The sequence below is a fragment of the Branchiostoma floridae genome, unplaced genomic scaffold, assembly GCF_000003815.2.
Source record: "Branchiostoma floridae strain S238N-H82 unplaced genomic scaffold, Bfl_VNyyK Sc7u5tJ_1560, whole genome shotgun sequence".
Taxonomy (NCBI): Eukaryota; Metazoa; Chordata; class Leptocardii; order Amphioxiformes; family Branchiostomatidae; genus Branchiostoma; species Branchiostoma floridae.
Genome location: NW_023365758.1, coordinates 633,827 through 647,687, shown reverse-complemented (window position 1 = coordinate 647,687; position 13,861 = coordinate 633,827). Strand labels below are relative to the sequence as shown.

General features: G+C 41.3%; 1 protein-coding gene across 1 annotated transcript in view; it reads left to right on the top strand.

Moving 5' to 3' along the window:
* Window positions 1-13,861, top strand: part of LOC118408190 — a 19,175-nt gene continuing 5,314 nt past the window's right edge. The window contains exon 1 of the mRNA XM_035808825.1: window positions 1-135. The gene's annotated coding sequence lies outside the window, so the exon portion shown is untranslated. The remainder of the gene's footprint in view (window positions 136-13,861) is intronic.

Here is a 13,861-nt window from a genome sequence, read left to right as displayed (position 1 = left end):
TATTGTACGGAGGGTACAAAAGGACGGAGGTACATTTACATGCACAGGTGAGACTCCAATCAGCTCGTGTGGGTCTTCTCTTTACGACTTGTTCTGGACGTTTTTAGGAAGAAGAGCTTCGTACATCGACGTCAGGTGAGTGGTTAGAACGTAGACGTTCAGGTGGGCTGTCAGGTAAGCCGGCGCACCTGTCGGTGAGGAACCTGTAACACACCTGGTGAAAGTGTTGGCCGTGTTTACCTGTTACCTGGCGCGTCCACCTGACGCTGTGCTGGTGTATGTACGAGTATGTACCGGTCCGACGGGTCCGACGAATTCTACACGACGCCTTTTTCTTCTGGTGGGCTAAAACTAACAGCGTAATCTTTACAAAATCACTCCAAACTTTGGGATTAGCTACACAAGACTTTTATACTCTAGTCAGTTAATTAATACCCAATATGGAACTGTGTCCGTATCCGGCCCTATACGTTCAATCCGCTTCTGTAATAAAGCACCCCAAAGATGTCGTAAATTTCCGTCTTGTTACCTTCACTACAAGATAATTCGGTTGGTGTGTGTGTTGGAATCAGATTGTTGCCAGTTTTATAATTCGCACAGAGTACTAGCACATCGTATACAAATGGACAAAACGGCTTCGTCGTTTATGTACGTTCGTCTAAAATTTATGAATAAGTAGATAAATGCTAATTTATCAGCGATGAGAGGTTAAAAAATGTGAGGTCCGTATCACGAGACAGTACTAGTCTAAGATAATGTGTACAACAGCCAAATGTTCGCTTCTTGAGTCGAAGTCATAGTTGACAAGCCCTGCCACACATGGCTGGTTAAGATCAGGCACACTCCGTGTTGGTTCACTGACAAGACAGCCGGGTCGCGGTATCAAGTGTTACCGATACTTCTCCGTGATTTCCTGTGGGTTAGTCCGTAGAAAGAACACTGCAACTCAACCAAAATGTTTTCTGGGCACAGTACAGGTGCGACTTGTGTGTTAGAGACAGTATCATCCCAGAATATTATTAGGACTACTGTTTATCTATAGCCGATACTGAACGAGGGTTTAACTGTAGTTATTACTGAGCGATGGAGGCCATATACGATTAAATATAGCCCTCAAGTGTGTATCAATACACATCGACTACAGACTACAGTCGTTGCCATATCTAGGATACAACCGTACATATTTATACTTTCAAGATAAGAAAACCCACCATATTTTAGATAGGTTTAACGTCAATGGTTTGTTGGCCATGTGCAGCATTTTACTCTGATAGATTCTTCTGCGCTCTGAAAATAGCAAATATGGTTTTATTGGCTTCGAGAGTGGAATAATTTACCAGGGACTTAACCCGAACGTGGGGAGGGGTAGATAAAATTGGCAGAACGTCTTTATTTGAATAGAAAATTTCTCTAATGCACAACGTTTTCATAATGTGAAAAGAAAACATCCTCGCGCCGTAACATAAAGATAAGATTAAGAAGAAGAAGACTAAACAAGTATTCGCCCGTATGGCTATCCCGCCGAAGTAGGACATTCCCGAGTCGTGTCCCCTTGTTACTATAAACAGACCGACGCCATGTTCTTCAAAGTTAGTCACTGTGAAATCACGCAACGAAAACATCGTTCCCTGTCCCTGGTGCTTTTAACGGCAGTATGATAGCACGCACTGTTGCCATATCAAACTGTAATACTTTCTTATCTACATTTTTAGCCTTTCATTCTCTGACAATATGACACCCGTTGAACGTTCCATGGTCGCCGTATACTCCATATTAATCACATAAAGTGTACAAACACAAGTGACCCTTGAATACACAGACGGAGGTTGATATACTCTCAAGAACACTGCTGTTTTTCTTAGACACCTCAGACCCTTTGTTACACCTGTACTGTAGCCTTTCTGGTTGCCATACCAGCGCAGAGGTATGACAGGTATTCAGGTGGGAAGAAAGGCTACATACCTGCGGAGTTACCTGTTTTACGGACGTTTGTGTGTGTTTGGTATAGCGGTTTGTCTGTTTGGTGGCAAAGGCATTTTGCTTGCCTGTGTTTAGCTATACATGCAAACGTAATCGCTATTTGGCAAGTTCTTGCAAGCCCTGGTATTGGTTAACGACCATTAACTAGACACGAAATCGCTGAAAGTTATTAAGTGCAAGTCAAGTTGTCATTATTTGTGTGTATTGTAAGTCCTTGATACATTTCAGAGTGCTCCCAGTCAATTAGGCACAGGCTAGTAATCACGGATGGGTACAAAGTCCGTAGTGAGTTCTTATCGGCTGCTCAAAGACGCCCTATTGACAATGTGATAACAGATAATGCCCTGGTGAAGATATGGCAAACCCGTCTTTGTAGACAGAGGTGTTGTTACTGTGTATTTTTATCTGTTTGGTGGTCGTTAATTCACATTCAGGTCTACAAGATAGACAACGAAACACTCAATTTAATTTACATTAGTCAGAGAAAATGTCGCAAAGTTTCTGGCTAGTAAGTAAACGAAGGACCAGTCACAGGACGAAAGTTTTTGTGTTGTTGGAAGGACAAAAACGTCACACCGTTCGTACAAAATCTGAACTTCATGACACAAAATCGATAGATATTACGGGTATTAAGCTTTAACAATGAAAATTAAAAAGTTGGGCTCGCAAACAATGAGTGGGGGGATCAAATCTACAGACATGTGGTTTACGCGTTAAATGTTTTGGTGGCAGAATTGTGGGTTATTCGTGGTTGATTGTTTGTCATTTCGTAACATTCACTAGAATACACTTCAGGCTAATCTACAAAGTAGAAGTGACAAAATTAAGCATTCTATGTAGTCATGTACACAACCAATCAAAAGATCAAAAACTCTTCTATACAATCTACTAATACACAAATGTGATAAGTGGAACAATAAACATTATCATGTAGCTGAAGGAACAAAAGCTAATGGGAAGAAAGTCACGCACAGACTCCCATAAAGCATGCACCACTAGTTACATAGTCACGTTGACTTGAGCTTTGCAAACACAATCCCACCATAACGAGAACAACTCCCGGACAAACACTTTGAACTATAATCCACGGGGCATCGATCAAGCCGGCTGGAGTAGAGTGGGTGGTGTAAGCCTCCTTCTCAAACTTCTGGAACGGTACGTGACGTTTAATTATCGCAATTTTTAACATGGGCTAAGGGTTTCCATTTTATAGAGAGGCAAGATATGGCAAAAATATATTATTTCATACCCGGGCCGCGATAACGTTCGATAAGGTGTTTTGGAAAGGGTGATAAAAAACCTTATCACACTGGCTTCGAAGTTTTATTACACAGGCTTCCATCGAATACTAATTCGAACATACTATACGCAGGCCGAGTGCGGCGGGGTCGAAAATTCGAATATCTGATTCGACGTTGGAACATTGTCGTTGTAACATTTTTTTGTTCAAGGGCACCATTTTTTTCAACTTCTGGCTCATCGAAACATGTATTTTCTCAGGTGAGAATGACATAAATAAAATACAGCACGGTGTATTCCGGGCGATCCTATCCGCCGTCGGGCGGGTACCTCGGGTGATACGGAATTCACCGCGTAGTATTCTATATATAGCGCGCTCCAGAAGTCTGCAAAGGAGGCTACATGTCGAGTACATACATGTACTTGTACGTGTACAAAATGTACGTGTGGAGTGGGGGCGTTATGTTAGCTCTGCTTGTGCGTTTCTTGGCACCGTATCTTGATAACATTGTTTTCGCGTACTACAGTAGTAATATATGACCAAATGTACTATAATCTGTATTACACTGACTGACAGTATAGGGCCATAGAATAATTTCAACAACAGCAAGAGCAAGAGCTGGAGCTTTATAGCTGACTTCCTTTCTTTGTCCTTTTCAGGTTCAGTGTGTGTCGTTTTGTACCATATGAAATCTTTCTTGTACCCACTTTCTAACAATCCTCAGCCGTACAATTCAGTAATGGTACAGAATCAGGAAAAGGGCACCCAAAACCCAAGACAAGAAACTTGCTATCATGGCACTTAGTCGAGAGAGAACGGAGTCTATGTATTATGATAGTAAATGTGGTCAGACGGTAGAGCAACATACCATTACTAGTGTTAAAAGTCTCTCCCCGTTAATGGTACAAATTACAAGTTGTGTTGATAGGTTGATGATAGATGTGTATTTAAATATTGTCTGCCCGGTTATTACACAGCAGGGGGCCTTCACGATAAACCAGACCACTGTGCGGCAGACAATCAGACAGGTGTGCTGTATGCCCACCATCGCTCTGTAGGTCAACTTTGCACCGGCGGTTGGCTGTTTCATCTTTTTAACAAGTTATAGTCCGAGAATCAGTGCAGGGATTTAGTAAGTTTCCTTTTTGTACAGGCATGCACCTAAGAAAGAATTATTAGAAAATCTGGTAGCCCTCGTTGGTACTTCATTTTAAACTGGACATAATTAGACGTAAACTGTGTTGGTAGAGTTTTCAGATTTCCCAGTATTTGTTTGGCTTTGAATTACAGAATATGGCCTAACTTGCGAAGGTTAGCCCACGTTCTCAATAAGACGATCACAATTGCATGCAAAAAAAACACACACACACAAAATATGTTCTCTGTCCCTAGGCAAAGTAGGTTTGTTGTCTGAAATCCGTGAAAGTGCGTTTATGAGTCTGTTTATTTTCCCATAAAAAGCCTATCCCCTGAAGCTATGTGGCTACTGAGAGATGACAGGACTAGAGTTGTTCTACAGGTGACGTAATCGTGACGTCAGTGATCTTATCTTCAAAGTTCAAACAAGGACAGGTCTTTAAATATGCGCAGAACGGAGACAATACATAACACCGGCTTGGAGAATACACAAATATTAGCACGTGTCACAAGCGTTACTTGGATGTGTCAGGTAAGAAAACAAGATTGTCGTTTGCTTCAGAAACTTTAAAGGCTGCTGCTTGTTTCTTGTCAAAAAGGAATCCCTTACAAACACGATATAAGTAGACATACCATTTTACATTCATCCATAGTTCTATGGCGTATAGAGGTAATATCTTGTCGCTTTCGTCGTACGACAAACGTACGACAGGGAATTGAGTGGACACTTGGCACATTCTTACACAATTCACATGTCTTTTGACGAAAATACTAGCATAGAGCCTTGTCAACACGGTTTTAAACATTTATACCAATGGATGTTTCTGTGGGTTTAAGCACAGATCCATGTCTTAACGTCGAAAATCTCCCGCTCATGCTTCCGTCAAAGCAGTGACCTAATTTCTAGTCAATACCACCATCTAACTGCGGCCAACCTTTGCATTTAATAAATGACAATCAAAAGCCATTTCAAAGGCCCGCATGACACGTAACATTATCGCTTTCTGATTCATTGAGTATCAACGATGCGTTCAGCCTCTATTTATCGAAATTAGGACATCGGAACACCATCACAGTAATACCTTTATACCCCGGATAGGCGATACCATTATGCAGGGGAAAGAAAAATATTTTCTTAGCACTATTTGAGCAGGACGGTCCCGACGTGAATACCCGGGTCATGCCGCGGACATAAAGGTGCGCCTGTACGCCTTTTGTGTCTCAACTCAGGTGGAAATACCTGATCTGGGTAAAAGGTGCGCATTTATCCCGTGGATTCTTCTTAAATCTTCCCTTTGTAAAGACGAGTAAAGACGATCTGTTTTGACTACAATTATTTAGCCTAATTTGTGTGTGCCGTCGCGCCACCCGGTAATAACAGGTGTTTCCACTTCGCTGTGATCGTTTCGCTAATAGTTTCACACACAAGTAGCGCAGGTAAGAAGATAGCTATCTCGTGTTCGTCTCTGTTGACAGGAAAACTACCGTTTAGCATAGATTGGGGGTGTTCACGTTAAGTTTTTCATGTGTGACGATTGATGTACAAGAGATAATAGAAGACGTGGCGTTTTTATTTGTCGTCTGATTTGGAGGAAGTTAACCATGTGGGCAGCTCATAACCTAGTATGCCATATATACACCGGCATGCGTTAGTTAACGTTGACTGGTTTATGTATTGGTTGATAGATTGATTGATTGATAAATGTTCAAGTTAGCATGTTCGTTTTTTAGGTCATATCATACCAAGGACATCGTAGAATATATATCTATATCTATATAGACCCTGCTTGAATTTGTTGTATCTATGCATATGTAAATTGAAGATTAATAAGATGTCATTATTAGAAAAGCCTTCAGAATTCTTTGCAAATAAGTACGAGAGGATGCGCAGTCAAAGCGTATTATTGGGGCTCTGCACTTATATAAGAATAGTATGCTTGAGCGTTTTTCGAGTCGTGTTAGTGTCCCGGAGATGTTTCAAGCACTCGCCCATCCTGAGAAATACCTATCGGAATGTACCAGATACAGTTACCGTGACATTTCTCAGAGATACATACAAAGCTTCATTATTTTCATAGTGACTGAAGTTCTATATCTATAGATTTATCGTTTTCACATCGATACACCTCTGACATATTCTCCTACGCAGAGGGGACCAAAGTGGTCTCAAACGCCCTCTTGGTCAGTTTTGAGACGACGTTGGTCCCCCTCTGCGTAGGAGAATGCCCCGGCTTCCTGTTTTTGGTGGCGTTGTTACTTGCTGTGATCGTAATTCTGTCCTGTTCACATCTCTGCCCTCTCTGTTTGGACGTGGAGTTTTATTTGGAAAGGTGAATGCCTAGGAAGACCACTTAGGAGATCGATATGATTTTGTTTGAACCTTTATCTATTCATACCGAGAAGCACAAATCAGCCTGCAGACCGCTTTTCATTAAGGTCATGAGGGAGGTAGCCCTGGGTCAGATAAAAGTATAACAGAGGTACAGATTACATCGAGTCCAAATAATCTATCAACATATATCATTACATATTCATGGTACAAAACATTAGTAGAGCGAAAGCTCAGCGTTCATAGACCGTGTCTGTTCGTTTTGGTCATTTCTTTGTGGATCTATGTGGACAGGTAGTCTATATAGACAACATTCATACTACTTTCATCAGTGGGAAAATTTATCCAAGAGACAACCCAAAAGTGGTCATAGTAGCAACAGGTGGTCCCTTTGTAGAGGTGGTCACACATACATGTTTAACTGTATCAGGAAGTGACTCAGTGCTACGTACCTTTCAGTGTAAGTATAGAGTTATAGTTCTATTCGGAACTTATTCAGAATATAATGTATTACTAGTATATAGTATTACTGAACTATCATATGATGCTTGCTTACTCATGATATCAGTGACTAAATGCTTTGGTTTTCAGACAACACCCGTGGCCACGCTTCCTGTCTTTTCTCACTTGCCCTTGCCCGGTGTTGTTGTTCTTGTTGTTGTGACAGTGTTTGTCTTTTTTTCTCTCTGTGAGTAGTTATACACAAGGAGTTCCTTGGTATAAAGTTTGAGTTGTACTAGGAACTTGTGCAAGAATGTATCATATCAGTAAGACCATTCGGAGGACCGATAGAATCTAGTCGACTAGTCTATATGGACAAGTGGTCATCAGAGACAGTATTACTAATGCTTGTGTCAATGAGAAAATCATGGGGAAAACGTGGCAACATATTACCAACTGAAGGTGATCCTTTTGCAGAGACCCCCCCCCCCCCCCGGACTGTATCAGTAAAGGTGGGCTCCCACTGCACTCGCGTCACGCTTGCGTCGCTTCAGGGTTCGACAACGCAGACGTGACCCCGCGGCACCTAGAGGTGACGCGAGCGAGCCTAGAGGTGACACAAGCAAACCTAGAGGTGACATAAGCAAGCGCGATGGTTTTTTGGAAGTTAAAAAATAACGCAAGTGGCAAGATGCCCCAACAGTGACACAAGAGTGACACAACAGTGACCCAAGAGTAACACAACAGTGACACAATAGTGACGCCAACATGTCTTCAACAGTATCAAGGTTATATTTTGTCTATTTTGCACCAAGTATCAAAAGTAAATATCATTTTATCATCGAAAAGCTATTTTGGATACATTTTGGATATCATTTTACAGTGGTTTTTCAGTTACAACAGTGACCCAAGAGTAACACAACAGTGGCACAACAGTGACGCCAACATGCCTTCAACAGTATCACGGTTATATTTTGTCTATTTCCTATTAAAACGTAGGAAATATCAAGATTTTTCATTTGTGAAGTATGAAAATTAACACACACCATTACATACATGTACTTGTTGCAAAACACATAAGCGATGGAGTCAAATCTGGTATATGGTTCGTGCCCATTCATTTTGGTTACTTCTTTTACTGTAAAAGTCTTTTAAAGTTATCATATGACATTTTTAGTAACATTCATAAGCATAAGCATCATCACAATGGAAATTATTTCATTATGAATCTCATTTTTAAGGCATTTTAATCATTTTACAGTGTTTTTCATACATTGACAACGCTGCGACTTCCGATAACCTGTTCATTTAGTCTAGAAACGCAACAGTGACGCATGTCAGTGGGAGCGCAACAGAAAATCGGCGAAAATAACACAACAGTGAACAGTGAACGAACCCCGAAGCGACGCAAGCGTGACGCGAGTGCAGTGGGAGCCCACCTTTAGTGACTCAGTGTTGTGATTTTAAGGCACACCTTTCGCCACACTTCCTGTGCTTTCTCAGGTACGCCCTTGCCCGGTGACGTTGTTGTTGACGTGAGTCCACCCTCCCTCCCCCGCAAAGAACTTTCCATATTTACTGTCAACAAACCCACAGAATCCGCCCTCCCCCCAGCCGCCATTACAAAATGAACCTCTGTTTACACGACAAAACTGCAATCCCCAAGCAGCTTGTTTTCCACATTTTTGGTACAATTTTAACATATTTCACCAGGGAACATGGACAGGGAAAGACGCCAAACTTAGGAAAAACACACAAAACACCACGAAATGGTGACAAGGATAATCTGAAGCCCTATAACCTCTTCTTGAAGATTATCTATGGTGTATAGACTGCAGACTATTGTATGGCCTAAGGTCACCTATGGTTCTATAAACAGATACATAGACTGTAACGTTAGCACAAATTCGACGTATATAACATACATAAGTAAAAAAGATAAGTGTACATAAGACAACCACAACCTACAGGGATACATTTACATGTATCCAACCAGCCATGTCTATTCCCCATAATATATGTGTATATTAAAAGCTAAGCTTACTATTGTCAAAACGTAACAAACGTAGCCCCATAGTACATAGGAAGAGGTAAGTTTAACCACCATCTACAACTATGTATCTAATATCTGCCAAGCCCTTTATGTTTGCAGGTCTATGTTGTACTTTAAAGTGACCCTAAGGTTAAATTGATTTCTATTACTTTGGATAGTCGAAAAGTAGCACAAATTCAAAATCAGAAACATAAACAGCAATATACAAGTCTACATACGATCGTGTGGGATTAACCAAAATCTGTAGGGGTGTAGCTAAAATCCACCCAACCCTTTATATGTTCCCCCTGTGTGTATACTTAAAGAGAAACGCTAAGCAACCACAAACATGCCCCGGGGCCACCCCGGCTCTCATGGGGCGACTAGAGTCTAAAAACAACCGCGCAGCGCTAAAGTTGCACTGGATGTCACGCCCTGACGAGGCTGGCGGCTTCGCGACCCCTGAGAGGGTAAGTTTAGTAGTTCCAGAATACGAATAGTTTTCTGATGAATGTTCTATATATTCTATTCTATTCTATTCTATTCTATTCTATTCTATTCTATTCTATTCTATTCTATTCTTTTCTGTTCTATTCAATTCTGTTCTATTGTGTTCTATTCTATTCTATTCTAAATCTATTATATTCTATTCTATTCTAGATTTATTCTATTTCTATTCAATTTCCATTTTATACATCACGCTGTCACGGCTTCGCCAGTCTAGGTGACCCTAGAGACCCCAGAGAGTGTAAGTCGGTAGTTATCGTGTCTTTTCTATTCAGCAGATGAAATGGGGGTCTTTTCCCATTCAAGCATAATAACTTGAGTGGTGTTTACAAAATGTAAATGTTCGCTAAATGTCTTAAGGTTCACTGATGTGAGATAATAATAACCTAGCAACAATGTCTGGTCCTGTAGCCGGTATAACCACCCTTCGGCGTAACACCCTAACTTACCTGTATCTATATACTCGGTATAGCCACGCACCCTTCGGCGTAACACACCAGCTTTTGTATCTGTATCTGTATCTATATAGCCGGTATAACCGCCCTTCGGCGTAACACACCGGCTTCTGTATCTATATCTATATAACGTTAGCAGGTATAACCGCCCTTCGGCGTAACACACCACCCCCACAGGCACGCGACCGCGGCTTGCAATATTACGTTCCAAAGCCCTTGTCAAGCATATCTAACTCCATGCTTTGTTCGAAACTATTTCATTTAAGTACCTACAACTGTATTACGTAATGACTAGCTAGATAAACTCTTTGAGTTGCTGGGAGAATATTACACCGACACTATGACAACAGTTGCCATGCCAATGCCTCGCGATTGACGCTTTGGATAGATATAACACACCGCTAGCGGATACGCGAACTCTATCTTTAAGGAGATAAGAGTCTTGAAATTCCTTCGCGAGGTTCCTTAGAGAAATTTAAGAACATCTGGTCCCACGGTGTTCAAGATGTCCTCAAAGGTAAGAAGCGGACACAGGTAACTAGGAGTCGGTAAAGCATGTACAGGTGTGTCTCACCTGTAGTTACGGACAGGTGTGTGACTATGACAGCACACCTGAGGTGTATCCAGGCAACCGGCGCGCACAGCGACGACGGGACAATAGGCAGTTTTATGAAAACTCGCGCGGTGGGAACAAAGGCGTTTCATAAGTCCCAAGAAACAGTATGGCCATAAGCATCAGGGTCCAAAACACTGGGATGAAAGGTCTAAACATTTGATGAAGAGGAAAGCTAGTGCCAACAAGTGCAATAGAGAGAGATCTTTCGTCACACAACCAGTTGCTACCGCGCCTAGTTTTTGCGAAGGTTGTATGTTACGCGAAAGTGTGGTTATACTGGCTATATAGATACAAATACAGATCAAGATGCAGCAGCTACTGTGTTACGCTTAAGGGCGGTTACTTTGGATATACTGATAGATAATGTCGTGTGTTACGCCAAAAGGGCGGCAAAATCCAAGTACAGAGAGAGAACCAAACTCTCAGGCTTGTAAAGGCGAAGTTCAAACTCCCGAAGCCTGCAACAATACCCCCCAAGTTTACCAACACCTCGTCCCGAACCCGAGAGTTTCTCCTGTCGGTAACGTTTCTCATGACGATGTTGCCTAAACGTGCTGCAGACGTCATTCCGTGTTGTGAGCTGGAGGCGATATATTAGAAGTGTCATACACAAAACACATTTCCATGAGTAGGTTATGTTTATCTTTGCACTTGGCTATTATAAGACTTGTATGTTTTAGGTATATTGTAGGTCTTGGTCTACGAAACTAAGGAATTGACTTATTTCGGTCAGATTTCGAGTCATATATTTATCGACACATTTGAATTGTCGTAGATTTTTTCTGGGTCTATTATCTTCCTCGAAGGGGTAACAAAACACATTTCAAAGGAGTAGCTTATGTTTGTCTTTGTCTTTGGGGCTTATAAGGCTTGTCTGTTTTTGGTATATTATAGGTCTTGGTCTGCGAAACAAGAAATTGCTCCGTTTTGGTCAGATCTTATTTAAAACTCTTAGCGACGCATAAATATTTGAGCTCGGCCGTGGTACTTCTAATTGACTTGACAATCATCTAAGCACGTTTCCTATAATCAAAAATTTATCATCTTTGTTCCAAAGAATAGAATCATAATCGAACGTATGTTGAACGTTCAGATTCTGTAGAATTGAGGTACCGGTACGATTTGCTTGCTGTGAATCCGATGTAAAACACTTGACAACCAGAGAAAACAGCTTTCTCCAGATACACGTTAGTAGGTAAACATTATTCCGGGTCTACTATTAGCTACGCTGCCGAATCAAAGCAATTTCTTTACATTTACTGGGAGATTTACTGCGGACAGGTTTATTGTTGTGCATTCAAACCCATCTGGTCCCGAACGGGGCCATTTATAACGGACTGACTTGGTGTACAGCAGAGGTGTCGCACTCAGAAGCTGGTAAATGTTTGGTAGGTACTGGGTACCATTCAGGCATTTTTCACCCACAACTATCCCCTATATGGCCTCTATCTTTCCGTATTGACAATAGATAAATCCTAGTTATCTATCCTATATGGTAAAATTGAGTAATGTATACGTGGCTAAGTCCCACTCGCGCTCAGAAGCTGGTGCAGTGTTTGGTAGGTACTGGGTACCATTCTTGATTACAACTACGGTCAAATGACTTTTTTTTCACCCACAAGTCAACTTCTACCAATCTATGGCCTCTATCTTTCAGTATTGACCATGGATAAATCCTAGTTCGCTACTATCCAATGCTAAATACAGTATACGTGGCTAAATAGTAGCTGACGCGATGTTTGGTAGGTACTTGGTACCATTTATGATTACAACTACGGTCAAATTACTTTTTCACCCACAACTGCTACCTCTATGGCCTTTATCTGTCAGTATTGACCTTGACTAAATCGTTATACGCACCAATCTACATGTGGCTAAAATCCAACTCGTGAGTTCTACAAAATGAGTACAATGGTATATCTTTGGTACTGCTTAGAGAAACTGTTATTACACTTAGAGACAGGCAGAAATTTAAATATAAAGGCAATGTTTTCCGCGATTGAACTTTAGAACTACAGTCCTCTTGGTTGAAACGATGGCGACTGTGATGAAAATAGGTGGTCGGTTGATAAGTTGTGTGTTGTTGGGACTGAGAAAATTTTGCATCGACAACATACGGTGATATTTGTAAAATACACCTATACTTATTGTCCAAACAGCGTAAAGGAAAAATGAGGAGAGAGCCAAAACACGTCACCATGCAAAAACAGAGAGAGCTGTGCACTACATCCGATAACAAGCCGAATGGAAAGACTTCGATACATATGGTAACCATAGAAATTTTGAAAAAGATCCCTAGATTTAGGGACCAGCCTTACAAGTTTTATCAAGCGCGCCACCGCGTAGTTGCCAAGGAAGTGACGTACCCCAGCTTGCTCGGTTGCTAGGGAAGTGACGTCACCTGTCGGACTTGTTAGGACACTCATGTATCTTCTGTATTGGGAAACATGCCATCAGTCACGCTGTGTCAGTCTGGAGTTTACCTGTACTTAAGATGTGGACAGGTGTGTCAATCTGGAGTGTACCTGTGCTTAGACGAGGACAGGTGTGTTTACCTGTATACGTAGGGTCAGTCTTGTCTTGTTGCACTCTGTACGTCTGTTTAATTGTCCGTGGACATATTGTCATCTCTTCGCCTTCCCCTGGATAGGAACACCTGCCACTATAAAGGCTGATTTTTAAACAGAGGTTTGTTTACGATTGTGTTTTGACGTGTTTTGTGCGCTTTTTTGCTGGGCTTTTATTTTTTTTCTCGTTCTGTGTCAACCGGTGTACTTTCGGGAAAAGAGAATGAAGACCATAAATTTGAAATCCGGTTAAAAATGTGTTTAAAAAAAAGTTCCGTTTCAAAAAGTTCGGTAAAGTACTAAAGAAGGAAGTCTACATTATTTGGTTTTGTTAATTTCAAGTTTCATATTCGCAGATTCGTTTTATATTGTGGGCCCTAATCGTGGGTGCGTGCCTTTATCTGTTGTGCACTATGTTACTTGGAAAAATACTGCCGGCAAGCACTCTTCTCCAATTAAATGTTAGCGCGTTTTTACTATTTTTGTGGCAAGTTGTACCGTAAAAGAATTGCCACGAAAAGTAGTAAAACCACCTTAACATTTAATTGGAGAAGAGT